The sequence below is a fragment of the Hyperolius riggenbachi genome, chromosome 5, assembly GCF_040937935.1.
Source record: "Hyperolius riggenbachi isolate aHypRig1 chromosome 5, aHypRig1.pri, whole genome shotgun sequence".
Lineage (NCBI taxonomy): Eukaryota > Metazoa > Chordata > Amphibia > Anura > Hyperoliidae > Hyperolius > Hyperolius riggenbachi.
In genome coordinates this window covers 332,982,815-332,998,552 of record NC_090650.1, presented here as the reverse complement: position 1 = coordinate 332,998,552, position 15,738 = coordinate 332,982,815, and the positions used below count along the sequence as shown (strand labels likewise).

The 15,738-nt window shown below is 40.7% G+C and overlaps 1 protein-coding gene across 7 annotated transcripts in view; it reads left to right on the top strand.

Moving 5' to 3' along the window:
* Positions 1–15,738, top strand: part of NOL4 (nucleolar protein 4) — a 401,146-nt gene that overhangs the window by 181,693 nt on the left and 203,715 nt on the right. The window contains exon 1 of one of the 7 annotated variants that reach the window (XM_068237330.1): positions 11,910–11,952. The exons of the other annotated variants lie outside the window; for them this stretch is intronic. The gene's annotated coding sequence lies outside the window, so the exon portion shown is untranslated. Of the gene's footprint in view, positions 1–11,909; positions 11,953–15,738 lie in introns of those variants that run through there. 7 annotated transcript variants of the gene reach the window in all.

Below are 15,738 nucleotides of genomic sequence, written 5' to 3'. Positions count from 1 at the left end.
TAGCGTCCTGTGCAGCCCCGATCACCGGGGGGGAGAGGGAGGGGGGAAATTTCGCTGCGGAGGGGGGCTTTGAGGTGCCCCCCCGCAAACCTAAGGCAGGCAGGAGCGATCAGACCCCCCCCTGCACATCATCCCCATAGGGGGGGGGGAAGGGGGGCGATCTGATTGCTCTGCATGTAACATGATCTGTGCTGGGGGCTGCAGAGCCCGCCCAGCACAGATCACATAAAACAGCGCTGGTCCTTAAGGGGGGGGGGGTAAAGGCTGGGTCATCAAGTGGTTAAATAAAAACATGTCTTTGTTACAGCTGATACAAATCCTGCAATAAATCTGCAGTGAATCTACTTCCTGCTTTCATGGAAGCAGTCATATTGATAACATCCTGTGTTTACTAATTAACTCTCTGCCGTGGCAGGCAGCTGACACAGCTGAAGAGATCAAATTACAACTTGTGATTAGTCAAAGATGAGGGGGATATAGGCTAGACCAGGCATGGGCAAACTAGGCCCTCCAGCTGTTAAGGAACTACAAATCCCACAATGCATTTGCCTTTATGAGTCATGACAATGCCTGTCAGACTCCTGCAATGCATTGTGGGACTTGTAGTTTCTCAATAGCTGGAGGGCCAAGTTTGCCCATGCCTGGGCTATACTCTAAATACATAAAGGGTACATTTTTCCCTGTTTTTCTTCTGTCCTGTGCAGGAGTTCAGGTCCACTTTAAACTTTTGATTATTAATGTTATTGCCCTCAAGGTTCTCTGGGTAGTGTGACGCCTATTTCTGAAACTAGTTCTAGTCAAAGGGGCTTCCCTCTTCTTTATAATACTCTGCACAAAATCTTTAACTTGTAAAAGCTTAGATTCTGACAATCTACTGTTGGACACTAAGCTTTGGAAACTCTTGAATATTCATGAAGGAGCTGGGAAACTTGATAAGGAAGGTTTCTAGAAGACAACATTTTACTTTGATTTCTTGGTTTACCTAAAACCAAGAAAAAAATTAATTCACACTTAGGTTTCACTTTTGTTTGCTCTAAACATTTCTGATGCCATTTTCTTCATCAGGTATTCTCTCCTTCTAGGATATTCAGTTAGTAGGGCTTCCCAATTGGAGAAAAAACCTATATGGTGCTCTAAATTAGGAATGCAGAGGTTACTTACTTCCAAATGTATGACAACACACCTCAAAATGAGAGAAAATCTTTTTTATTTTTCTCATAAGACTACAGGAAAATGTCCAACTCCCTCCTTCCTGTGTAGTGTGCTCGCTGCATCAGTGGCTGGAGGCATACCAGCTACTGCTGAGCTCCCAATGTCCTGGGATGACCTAACTTGGGGGAGTAGTGACTCATCAGGCTGGATTTTGGTGAATCATCTCTTTGTTTTTTCCCTAAGGTAAGGGGGCTTTTTACTTTAGATCTCATTCTAACTATGCATCACAACTGCTGCAAAACACCCTTTTTCCACATCCACACATTGCAAAGGCATCTTCCATGGAAACAATGCTGGAAGTCAGTTGGTGTAAGACATTTCATAGTTTCTGTTACAGCCTTCTTCATTCATGACATCATTCAATTCAAACATCTTCCCTTTCAATGCTTTCTTTTATCTTTTCGAGGAGAACAATAATCAAATGTTGTGAGGTATGGCAAGTATGAAGAGAGAGTCTACAGGGATTTTTATTTTTCAACTAAGATTTGGCAAACAGAAATTGCATTTTGGTCTGGAGTCGTGTACTGATGCAAAACCTAACCATTCATCAACATGGATCCAACCATTCATCTTTATCTACACTCATAGAATAGAAGATTTAGTTGACTGACATACTGTTTTTATGAACCATTTCAGCTATAATGCTTACACTCAGAAGTCTGTCCTACCACATGATTCTGTTGCTTCGTTTGATTTCTTCAGTTGTTGATATGATCGGATGTCCATGTTGTAATTATTTTCCATGTTCTCTTGATCTTCACAGAAGGACAGTTTGTGTCCTTCAAAAGTAACTCATACAATCTCCTCCATAAACTTCAAACAGGTTATAGCACATGATCTCAAACCCCATGATACTCCATCATAGTTTGAGTGCCATGTGTGTCTCCCTTGGGATAGCACAGGTTGGCCTTGTTGTGTGTGAGTGACAACCACCCACACCTTCTTCAGGTCTTCGATTAATCTTTTATAACTTTTTTTTGGAAAGAGTGAAAAACCCGTAACTCAGTGGTCCATATGCAAGTAACTTTTTCTCCTGAGTTATCTCCTAAGTGAGAATGTTCATATTCTCTTTAAAATAACTTTTAAGCATTTTACAAGTAACAAAGTACCAAAAGTTGGTGAAAAAGTCATATCAATATTATAATTTCTTGCTTGTTAGGGAGTTTAAAAGGCAATTTATGACAAGGTGTGAAAAAATCACCTAGGAAAATATCAGGTGAGAAAGTGAATTGCATATGGGCCAGGGTCTTTCTATCATATTTCTTGCCAGCTCTGTGACAAGTGACAGTTGTAAACAGGACAATCTGTGACAAGTGACAGTTGTAAACAGGACAATCTGTGACAAGTGACAGTTGTAAACAGGACACACGTTTCAGGGGAAAAAAACAGCATGGCATTTTGGTAATGAGGCTTTGTGGTCTCTGTCAGCCCCTTACACATTCCTAGGAGTAGTGGATCACCATGAGCTTGCTGGGCACTCTAGACATTAGGAAAAAAAACAGTAATTTTCACATTCCGTGACCACAAAAAACTAACAAACAAACAAAAAAACAGCAGGCAGGGCCTTCTACTCACGCATTATATGTGTGTGAGCATATAACACCGTAAGCACTTTTTTGATAAAGACTTGTTGGTTTAAGATATGCTTTTCCGCACTGGGTTGCTTTTCACCACTGTGATTGGAAATACATTTATTTTACAACTAACCAGTTTATCCACAAGCTGACACAATACTATCCTAGATGAAGAACCCAGTAGAGTTTGAACAGTCGGAATCTGGACGTTCAGGCATTTTGTGCCTGTAGGTTCCAGCTTCAGAAATGCAGATCTGAGACGATTCCATAGGCTCCAGTACAATTGTGCAGTATTGATATAAACAAATAACAACTGCAAGCGCTAACGACATATTGAAATTCCACCGTGTACAGGTTATTGCTTGCTGATTTAATAATTTTAGCTTGCACCCCAGGAGAATTTCATTCTCTCTGTCTCTTCTTATGAAGAAAACACACTCAGCATATTGCTGTATATGTAATATATAGTTTTATTTACCTCAAAGATAGCACTTGTACAGGCACATACTGTTCTCTGCTCACTATTGATGGCGCTGCCCATAATTGCTATTGCAAGTTGTGTTATAGGAAAACTGCTGCTGTGGCAGGAAGCAGCAGCTGCTGGAAGATCAATAGGATGCTGTGGAAGATAACTTTTAGTGGAAAACACAAAGAATGGATGTTTATGTGTACTTAGATCTGGGCTGCCGTGTGGGAAGAGCTGTTGGGGAAGAGATGGCTGTGGATAAAGTGTGGCTGCTAAGCAATCTGTATGTGTATAGGCATTAAAGGACAATTTTCATATATATGTGTTATTGATTTAAAATTTAAAATAGATGCATAGAAGATGTAAATTGGTCCCACTGTAAAATGCACTACTTTTTTCCTATGTTGCTGTCACTTGAGGAAAGGATCTATACAAAGACACCAGCTAACCTGCCTACTCATTTGCACACTATGTTGGCTGTTGGACTGAGCAGCAGAGCTTTTTAAAATAAAGGAAATACTGAGAACCCCATGAGGATATGGACTAGTCCAAAACCTTTCATATCTGTCAGCATTTTACCACTTGCTGTAAGTGACAAGAACATAGGAGAAACGTCATTTATACTGAGTTGTAATCTGGAAGAAATGTACATCTTGTACACATGTATTTTAAATTTTTATTTTTTTGTGACAGTGGCCCTTTAACCTTCATATTCCCTAATTTAACCACTTCTTTGGCTTACCTTATGCCTGATCCTAAAAATTTAGCACTTACTTTCATACCATGAAACAACTGACTGACCCCCTCCCCCCTTCATAACCCACAACACCAGGGCTGTGGAGTCGGTATAAAAATCATCCAAGTCCTCCTCCGACTCCAAGTACCCAAAATTGCTCTGACTCCTCCTCTTTAGTCTAAATCTTATCAGGACTGTAGATTTTGTACAAAACTCATCTGACTCCGACTCCTCAGTTTATTGAGACCACCGACTCTGACTCCAGGTACCCAAAATTGCTCCGACTCCGAATTCACAGCCTTGCTCAACACAATTCTAATCTGAATCTTAAAGAGGAACTTCAGCCTAAACAAACATACTGCCATTAAGTTACATTAGTTATGTTAATTAAAATAGATAGGTAATATAATCTCTTACCCACCCTGTTTTAAAAGAATAGGCAAATGTTTTATTTCATGAGGGCAGCCATCTTTTTGTTTGAAAGGAGGTGACAGGGAGCATGAGACACAGTTCCAACTGTCCTGTGTGCTGATCACCCCTCCCAGTTGCTAAGCAACGTGAATAACAACATAGGAAATCCCATCATGCTTTGCACAGCATCAGGGAAACAAAAGCCCGGGCAGTTTTCTGTGATGGTTGGAGCTTAGCTAAAAATGCAGCTAAAAATAATGCTTTGGTAAGAAAAACAAAGTTCTGATGCTGTGAAACGGTTAAAGAAACACCAAGTCTTTTCAGTGCTGCTGAGTAGATTTTTAGTCCGGAGGTTCACTTTAACCCTTTAGCTGAAGAAATCCAAACACTAAAGGTGCACCACAAATGAAATGGTAAATGTTATCGATTTTCTTGGTTCATTGTATTGTTTGACAATTTAAACCAATCCAACATACATTATTAAAGTGGACCCAAATTAAAAATACAAGATTTCAGAAATAAAATCTATTTTCTAAATTATAAATGTTCTAAATATTTTGAATTAAAAAAATGTTTGGTTTGGGTCCGCTTTAATTTTTTCCTAAAAATTTATGGGGATTTTCTACAACTACCAATAGTTTAAAAGATTGAACATTTGGAAAATGCAAATAAGAAAATCAAAAGTTTTCGTTAAATCATCTATAGCCTCCTTAAAGTGGACCCAAATTAAAATTACAAGATTTCAGAAATAAAATCTATTTTCTAACTTATAATAATAAATAGCAGCTTTTTTCAGCTGCATGATGACAAATATAAAATATTTTACATTTATTGAAGTAACCCCTCCCTTCCTTCATATTGCCAGGACAGAATCCGGCAAACTGATGGAGTAGAAGGTGTCCGGCAAAGGAGGAGTTGGTAATGGCTGCCACCTGTATAACCCTAATTATGAAAAGAGAGGGGTGAAAAGCATGCACTGAAATGCTCATAGGCTTGAGGGCGTGTTTATTTATCTTTGTATGTGTCAGAGTGGTGCAACTAAATATTTTAAAATAAAAAAATGTTTGGTTTGGGTACGCTTTAATTTTGACCTTTTAGGGTTCCAGCAATCGCTAGACCCTGAAATACTTATCTCTTCGAGTTTCTATGACTCGGAGGAAGAATAGTATTTAGCGCCGCTGGGAATTCGAGCGGCAGCAGGGTCAGCCATCATTCAGCTCACCCTGTGCCCAGCTCACTGGTGCCAGAAAAATATGTACTCTTCTGAACGATGTTGTGCCTCCATGCTGTGAAAACAAAAATCGATTATGTATTGATTGAATTCCAGTGAACAGTAGCCGATTCCCCTGCTCGATCAAGTAAATTGGTTGATTCGACCGGATTGGGGGAGAATTGATTATGTTCCATTCAGCTCCATCAAAGGAGCTGAATGGAACATAATTAATTCTCCCTCAGTCCGATAAAACGATCAAATGGAATGGTTGATCGTACAGAAAATTCAAGTAATGTATGGGCACCTTTACTAACACCAACCTTACATAGTTAGTTCTACACAATACCAACCTTTGCCTCGACAGACACATAAATGAGATCCTAAACCTAACCAAATCCCCCTACTAACATATCCCTAAACAGACTCCCAAAGCTACTTATTGATCGCTACATGGTTAGTATGGTCTATAAAAGTATTTATAGACATGATATTGGCTCAACTTAGATGTCCAACGTAACTGACTGACAATCAACATCATCCAAAATGTTGGTCCCTCAGGATGGATTATTCACTGCGGGAAGTGGGGTAATGTTGCCTATCTGTGCAGGGCAGCCATCATGGGGGGGGAGGGGGCGCAACTGACACTGCAGTGAGGGGCCCCCCAAAGCACTGCAAGGGCCACATGTGCTGGCTGTGGGCCTGCGGCTCGCTCACTAGCACGCTGCGTTCCAGCACTGAGAGAAGAGTGACATCAGTGCTTGAACGTGGGGAGCAGATGAGTGAGCCCGCTACAGTGGACTCTTTACTGGGGCACCATCTATATCTGGCTACATGCTACCTATACTGGGGCACCACCAATACCTGGCTACCTATACTGAGGGCACCACCTATACCTGGCTACCTATACTGGGGCACCACCTATACCTGGCTACCTATACTGGGGTCAACTATACCAGGCTACCTATACTGATGCACGAGCTGAGACAGAAGGGGACAAGAGGTAACATGGGAATAAAAGAGGCACAGGGGGAACAGAGGTGGACATTCGAGGCACAGGGAGAAAAGCAATGAGATGAGAACATGAGGTCACACAGAGGGGCACAAAAAAGAGGCACAAACTGAGGTGAGACAGATCGGGACAAAAGAGGCACAGGAAGAAAAGAGAATGTATAAAGGATAAGAACGGACCTACAAGTCCCTATCTCATTTGTTAACCGAGGACTACCTGTATTTTGCTAGTATTTGGCTCCACCCACAACATGCCATGGTCACGCCCACTTTTTGCCACATCACACCGTGCATGATGCTTTCTTCAGTGGCGGAGCCATGCACATTTTCTGTCACAGCGTACTTTTCGCACAGACACGTGGGTGGGGTAGGTAGTGGGCGGGCACAACAACCAGTGGGTGGGCCCAGGGAGGGGGGGCTGATGGTGTGAGGGGCCCCAAAATTTCTGATGGCAGCCCTGTATCTGTGGTTAAAACAAACAACAAACTAAAGCCCATATGCAATTCACTTTTTCACCTGAGTTTTCTCCTAGGAGATATTTTTAAACTTGTCAATAAAATGCCTTTTAACCAGCCAGAAAGCAAGAAAATACTCAAAATAATTTTTGATTGTACTATTTCACCCACTTTTTAGTACTTTTTTAGTTGAAAAGTGCTGAAGAGTTATTTCAAATCAAAGATGAAAAATTATCTCCTGGGAGGAAAGTCAGGTGAAAAAGTGAATTGCATATGGGCCTAAGTCACTACAGCCTGGTGCAGACTCTGACGCTTCCCTATCCTGTTCAAAAGTATATTAAAGTTTTGGCTTGAGCTGGGTTTACACAAAGTGCCTATGTAGCAGAAGTTATTATAAAGGACTATGAAATTTTAATATGCGTGCATTTTCATACTGGCAACAGATGTCCAGCTAAGACATTTCTAACTGCGATAAATCAGTGCAGGTTAACTGCCAGTCAAAGCTCGCTCTTGACTGCATTATAGGAACAGATCAAGGACTTCTGTACACAGCTAGCAGTACTTCCTGCCACTAAAGTGCACCTGTGTGAAATCTGATACAGTGCCACCTACCTCCTGTTACACTTCTGACCATAGCAACCTTATCACGGACCCTCCATTCCACCTAACCAGACTTCTAAATCTTAAACGTGTAGAAGTATTTACTTGCCCCTGCAGCCCCCCCCCCCCACCCCTCTCTATTTTATTGCATGTTTATGGTGCCCCTTTAGTGGTTTATTTATGTTAGTGCTTCCATTGTTATAAAGCTGCTGTTAATAAAGTGTTCCTCACAGCGTTCACATCAGTGTTCACATTATTACTGGGCTCACCATACTGCCCTGTCACCACAGAGATCCTTATAGTGCTCCCTTATTTTAGTGCAAGTGCTACTCTGCACAGGAGGGCTGGGAGAGCTGCAGTACCTAGTCTGTAAAACTGATTGCCAGGTGGAAGGAAAAATATGCAGTGTGAGAACAGCCAGGGGAGAAAATTGCCATATATGCTCGGTTACATTTCCCAGAATCCCAGCTTTACAGTAGAAACCATGTCCCTATACAAGGAGGTATAGAGAGGTGCATAGTTACAGGCATGCACAAGGGATTTTTCAATTTGAAAAGTTAATTTCCACAGGTAATACTTACAATTTTGACTGATTATTATGACTGTTTTCAGAATTTGCCTTATTCGATTTGTGTTTAGTTGGGCTTTAAAACATAGAAAGGTGAAGCTATCTAATAATGAGGCATATTGTTTGCAGTTTGCCGGTTTAACATGATAACATTTGTCACTGACTCCAGGGGCTTGCATGCCTTTGGCATTTTGATAATAATGCACAATAACATCGCCTAATCTGATTTAGAGGTAGCTGCAGTTCCAGTTATCTCCACTAGGCGGACATTTCTCCTATAGCCGACTTCCCATAACACAATATTTCTGCTTTAATTTAATTTAGCACATTTATCATTTTGCTTAATCTGTGTGGTGTGGAAAGGCTCACGGCAAGCCAGGCATTTCAATGATGATCACAGGCCGGCTGCAGAATGAAATAAAAACAGCACGTTATTTAATGTCAGTGTCAGAGATACTGCGGCACAGGTCAGCAGTGCGAGCTGCAGCAATCTCATTGAAGGCTTTCTGGTGCCACCATAGATTTTCAACCCCGATTATTCATTCTTGGCTCCTGTTCACAACAACTGCAAATAAACACGTTTGTGCGGTCCCGCAGAACCGCTGCTTTGAAGAAACACATTGTCTTGTTTTGAAGATTATCTCCACGGAAGTGTGCAGTGAATTGATCTAAGTTTTCTTTTGAACACTGACACAGAGGGAACATTCTGTGGTTATGATTTATGAAGGAGAAAAGCAAATTACTTTGGGAACTTAAAATAGGAACAGATATACTGTACAAGTTTATTTGTAGAAGATGAATAGTACTTGGGTAACCCCACAACAAGCTTAGCTAAGGCTGGCATCACTCGAGGTCTTCACCATTAAATGCCACACAGCCTGGCACTACTTTGACAAAACTATGGTCAATATATTCAGAAACTATGGTTAAGCTCCGCCTTCTATTTTTTTTTTTTGGAGACCTTAAAGAGGAACTTTACAGAAAAATAGTAGTGGGGGAAAAATAAATCAATACATTGCAAAGTGAGGAGAAAAATAGAAGAGCGATCAAGAAATGATTGATATTCTCTATGTAATTCGGTTATGTTGTATGACCCACAATAAACCTGCTAGTCAACACCTTTACTACCAGCAGACAAGAAAAATACTAGACCGTATCAACTGTCATTATCTATAAACACACATACACAGACGGAGTTACTGCTTGCTTGGCAGTTAGACAGACTGTATGCTTTTATGACCATGGCCATGACATCACACTGTGGGAGGGGTTTTACCACAATATCAGCCACACAGACTCCCCTGATGATCTATCCTAGAAAAGGAAGAGATTTCTCGTGGTTAAGGGGGTATCAGCTACTGAGGGGGATGAAGTTCAATCCTGGGTTAAAGTTCCTTTTTAAACTAAAAATATCTTAACAAAACAGGAACATGTTTAACAGTTTTCTTTCACACTAGGACTTGATAATGAAAACTGCCAGGAGCGGGGGAAAAAGAGATATTGCGTTAAACAGCCAATCAGATATATTATTTCTTATTTTCTAACTTGCCATACAAAAAGACAGATGGTGTTTTATTGATTGTTATACTACTTGTAAACCTCTGTCCTATAAATAGCTCTATGTCTGGCCAAGAAACAATAATTAAATGAAGTAAGCTTAAACTCCACTCTTCTTATGCCATGACCTTTATATTTCCAGCACACAACACTTTTCTGTAGTAGCGCATTCACAAGTCTTCAAAAATATTTTACTTCATTCTAACACTGTGAAAAAAAAATACGCAAAAGTAGACAAATCAGAATACTCAACACTAACAGAACTACAGTATCTAAAGGTGCCCATCATTGGTACAATCTTGAGTGCACAATCGTACCAAATCTATATAGTAGAAGGGTGGATTGAGTGAATACACTTTGAATGGATACTTTAGGTAGTTCCTCGTATTATGTCGAAATGAGATGATTGTACAATCAATATTGGCCACCAGAATTGCCCATCAATTATAAAATCGTGTGTACAGTATTGCCACTTCTGTGTAATATAAGACTACCTACAGTATCCATTCAATGTATATGCAAAGTATATGTAACTTAGTTTACTCACCTTCTATGTGGATTTGGTAAGAATGTACAATTAAGACTATGTAATATCATTAATGGGCATCTTCATTCTTCAGCCATGGAGCCTACAGCAACCTACAGCTTCTATGCTTGCAATTCTCTCCATCCTCCCTACCTAGTAATAGATAAAGATGGGCTGTGTATTCACCAGCTATCACCATCCACCAGCTATGACCTCTAGTGGCTGGAGGAAGTAGGAACGGATTCTTCTCATCAAGCTGTGAGATGTTGTAAGAGCTGGATGGCCAAGATTTTTTAGAGTCGAGTCGGTAAGCCAACCAACTTTTACTTCTGCTGCTTCCGCATAAAAGAGGTACATTTGTGGTAAGTGTACTTAAAATGGCAAAAATTGAAACCTGTAGCAGCACAACACAGTCTATACTTACCACCTTCTAGGCACCGACACAGCTAATTGGTCTGCCTTGCCTTGATCCTGCTTATTTTCCCTAGTGACCGCTACTACTCCCAGCACATTCTACCCCTGTAAAGATAGTGGCTTCAGTCTTTACTACCAACCACTGTTATGCTCACTTTAATGCAGATTGAATGGACTAGTGGTCAGGAGAAGTGATTACAGCCACCCCCTATGCAGGAAGACTGTGCTAGGAGCAGATTGCTGATGTCATTGGAGAGCAGCGCTTGATATATGCATGAGACCTCTCAGCTGTCACAGTGCCAGTTTGGAGGTACTCTTTGGCCCTATAGATTTTTACTTTCCCATGGAAACACCTTTAAAAAGTACAATTAGGGCCTTTTTCCACTGCCAATCATTAGGGCACAGAGGATATTGCAATAGTTGCACTTAATCTGCATTTTTTTTTTGGTGCATTTGGAAAGTGCTTTTTATTTGCACTGATTTGCCATTGTACCAAAAATGCTGCAGTCAGTGTGTTGCAATTAAGCAAGTATTGTATCACATTACAACACAAGCAGTGGAGAGGGAGCAATGCAGTTTACCTGAAACAGCAAATGTCATTGTAAGTGACAAAATACATGTGCACTGAAATCTAGAATGGAGTCCACACAGTACAAAAAGGCCCTTAATATTTGTATATCAGCTATTATTCAGTTCAGCCATACTGCTGCCCCCCCCCCCCCCAAGAGTCACATGGTCTGTGATAACTGTATTAACTTTCTTAGGGTGGCCACTAATGATCCAATCTTTTTAATCCAATCTTACCAAATCTATGTAGTAGAAGAGTAAACTGAGTGAGTATATTGAATGAATACTATAGGCTTTCCCTTATATTACATAGAAATGGTAAGATTGGTTGAAAAAGATTGAATCATTAGTGGCCACCTTAAGACACCGAGTTATGAACAATGTTGATTCTTGAATATGTTTTCTGACCTTAGCTTAGAGTACAGTATTTCTGGCATGGCACTTGGTGGTTTCAAGTGAATAAGGCTAATAATGCAGCAGTGTTCTATCTAGACTGTTGCAGGCCACACTGTCCTTCACTTCTGTGCTCCGTCAAAAATATCACTATAGTAACAACAGCTGCCAACAACATGTTACTATGGCACTAGGAGCCTCCTTTGGGAGAATGGATAAGAAGGACATTGCTAGAAGTGACTTCATTTGCAGGTGAAACTTACTTATCCTTTGTTCTTTATGTTATATGTTTACTGAAAGATGATAAAGGTGAGATGGCATTTCCTGCTTCTTGACATGCCCTTGTATCAGGATCGTATTAGTGTTTTCGCTGATGAATTATATCTGTAGATAGTGAATTGTGGTTGCAGATAAAAGGACCCAGTCTATCTGTCACCCAATACTATTCTACAAAGACAACATTGAACGTTTATTTAAAAGTTGTTATTATACCATATATTAACTAAAAGAGAACCTGGGTCTAAATGCTGTGAATCAAAGCAGACCAGTAGAATGCGTACTTTAAAGTGTGTGTGTGTGTGTGTGTGTGCGTGCGTGCGTGCGTGCGTGCGTGCGTGCGTGTGTGCGTGCGTGCATGTGTGAACTAAGACTTAGGCAAGGGCTGTAAATTTTGCCCACCCCTTACCGCCTTACTATGCTGCTTCCATCGGCCAGCTGTCACTAAAATTAGTCACGTGATACTGATGAGAAATTAAGTTACATCCTTATTATATACACCAATAATCCAAGTTCGACTGGCACACCATGTCAATTATCCAAGCGAGTTTATTGTTTGCACAGCGACAATTGTTTCGGGGCCACGGAGGGTCCCCTTCATCAGATAAAGTGCAGACATTCTGATGAAGGGGACCCTCCGTGGCCCCGAAACAATTGTCGCTGTGCAAACAATAAACTCGCTTGGATAATTGACATGGTATGCCAGTCGAACTTGGATTATTGATATTGGATTGATGCTGCTTTCACATCGAGACTGAGCACCCAAACCACACACGGTAAGGTGTGCCAATCTTAAACCTGAAATTGTATTATATACACCACTCTGCTTTTTGGTGGACCAGGCGATTAACTCAAAATGGTTTGGTCAAAGACTGCAATGATTTTCTGCGGACCAGTTCACATTTATTTGTTCCATTTGTGTGTGTTGTATTCTGTTTGTGCTGCTGTGGTGAAGTCTTATTCCATGCATATTTTAAGTATTTTATTGTGCTGCTATTCATGTAATTAATGGTACACCTCTGCTCCAGACAGATACCGATGAGACATTTAATTCATTTTGGTGCCCATTTGTGGCAATACAAATATCTTGTTTAACGGCACTAACTGTATAATATGGGCGCTTGGGTAAATTGTGGCTTTACAGCCATTGTGATTTGGCTTTGTAATTAGCAGCTTCACAGTTGCTCAGGGGATGTTAGTGTTAGATGTACATAGGGAAGGGTTAGTGTGAGAAAAGGTTACAGTGGGGTATGGTAGAGCAGTGTTCTCCCCAGGCTCTTTTAGCCGGGTGCTCCACCCGGCTAGGTTTGGTGAGCACCCGGCTGTCATCGGCTCACCTGCTCCTATGCTGTAAGCAGGGTTGTGCACAGAAGCACCGGCCCTGCATTATCATATCTCGCCCCACCCGGCTACTTTTTCATGCCACCCGGCTACTTTTTCAGGCCACCCGGCTGGAAAAAAATTCTGGGGAGAACACTGTAGAATATATACTATCAGCATTTCTTCACACCCATTTTACCTGGCACAATAACCTCCATTGGTAAGGCTGTTCATTATTTCAATATCAATCAAGATACTACAATAATAGCACCCAAATTACTGATCATTATTTTTACATGCACGTGAAAGGGCCAATGCCGTAATTACAATAAATCCATTATACCGGATATGTTATTACTCCAGAATAGTGTGAACTTAGCCTTTATGGATACCAAACTTCAAGTAGCCAAGTATAGCTATAGCTGTTCATTAGAGGAAGAACTGTACCCCAGGACCTCATGTGTGAGAAGTATTTGTGCTTGTGCTGAAATCCTATATCTGGCAAGATTGTAGCAACAAATCACATTCAAAAATACAGCAGTTAATCTTGATAAGTTCGCAAGCGTTTGTCGATGTTTGGAAGAAAAAGAGGTGATATAGCACAGTGATATACTTACCTCTGTCCAGCTGGCATCGTATTCAAAATAAGCAAATATTTTTCAACAATCGTTCATATTTTCCAACATTGTCTTTGTCCCAGTTTCAGTTTAAATGTAAGGTTTACATGATTTGCAAATCATAGCATTCTGCCTTCCTTTACATTTTGCACAGCATCACAACTTATTTTTTTAGATATAAGGATTTAAAATATTTGCATTGTAAATGACTGACATTTTTAACAGCAAAATTGGTGTTACAATTTAGGCTAGCTTTAAAACACCTGAAATCCAAAGAGGAACTGATTATTGGCAGATTAATTGATTGTAATGAATTGTTGGGGGAGACTTGAGGACACTGGGTATCTAGAAAAAAAGGAAACAATAAGAGACCAGGAGCCCCTTACGGTGTAGTTAGTCTGGCAAATGGGTACATTAAATTGGATACTTACAAAACCTGGGTTGCAGACACCGTAAGGCAACTACAGTGAAGTACTTTAGTTTGTAGGCCTCCACACTGGAATGTGGCAGTACTGATCAAATTATACGTATCATTCCAACAATAGTAAAAAAAAAACAACTTGTGCTTAATCCAAGAAAAAATAATAACCAATAAAAAAACATTTCAGGGGTGGGAAATTAACATGCTTGGAGGAGGCATCCCAATGGAGATAAACTGCTTAAAGAAAGGTATGGCACTCCTAGCCATTTTCTATTTACCTCAAGACACTTTTTATTGACCTTAAAGGGACACTTAAGTAAAAAAAAAATGAGTTTTACTCACCTGGGGCCTCCAATAGCCCCCTGCAGCTGTCCGGTGCCCTCGCCGTCTCCCTCCGATCCTCCTGGCCCCGCCAGCAGCCACTTCCTGTTTTGGTGACAGGAGCTGACAGGCTGGGGACGCGAGTGATACTTCGCGTTCCCAGACACATTAGCTCCCTCTATGCTGCTATATGGTATATGATATATACCATATAGCAGCATAGATGGCGCTATTGTGGCCAGGAACGCGAAGAATCACTCGCGTCCCCAGCCTGTCAGCTCCTGTCACCAAAACAGGAAGTGGCTGCTGGCGGGGCCAGGAGGATCGGAGGGAGACGGCGAGGGCACCGGACAGCTGCAGGGGGCTATTGGAGGCCCCAGGTGAGTAAAACTCATTTTTTTTTTGACTTAAGTGTCCCTTTAAGGGCAACACTCTTTAAGTGATCAGTAAATGTTTGTATTATTGTTCCACCTATTGGTGTTTGTCTGTCATTAAGGTAAGTTATTCTTACCTTTTAAACAGTTTCTAGCATTTTATCTCCATTGGGGCTATTTTGCTACACAGTGCAAATTCCACACATGCATTTTTTACATTACTAACAATACTCCAGTGGAACTGGGGATCTTTTGGAAAGTGTCAATGTGGTGACCACTCAACCTGATCAGCTCCATTACATAGAAAGAAAAAAAAAATAGCGAACAACCTGTTCGCCCTCCTTATAAGTAGGTTCTTCTGGCTTTCAGAAATAGGCTTCTAAATTTTTCTTTGAATGTTATAGATTCATATCTACCACCCATAAACAACTTGCAATAATAAAGGTCAAAAGAGTACATAACTTAATAATATCCTGGGCAATGAGAAATGCAGAAAGGAAATTACCTAATAACACCATCAGGAGAAAATGACATTATTTAATTGATTCAGACCAGATATTGTGAAAGCACAGATGTTTATGTTAACCTAGTTTTATACAACCTTCCAGGAACAGACTGATACGACTGCATACATCATGCACATGCATTCTGCTATATAATAGTTTTAAGTGTGCATAAAAGTAAGTAAACTGCTTCAGTGTAGCTTCGA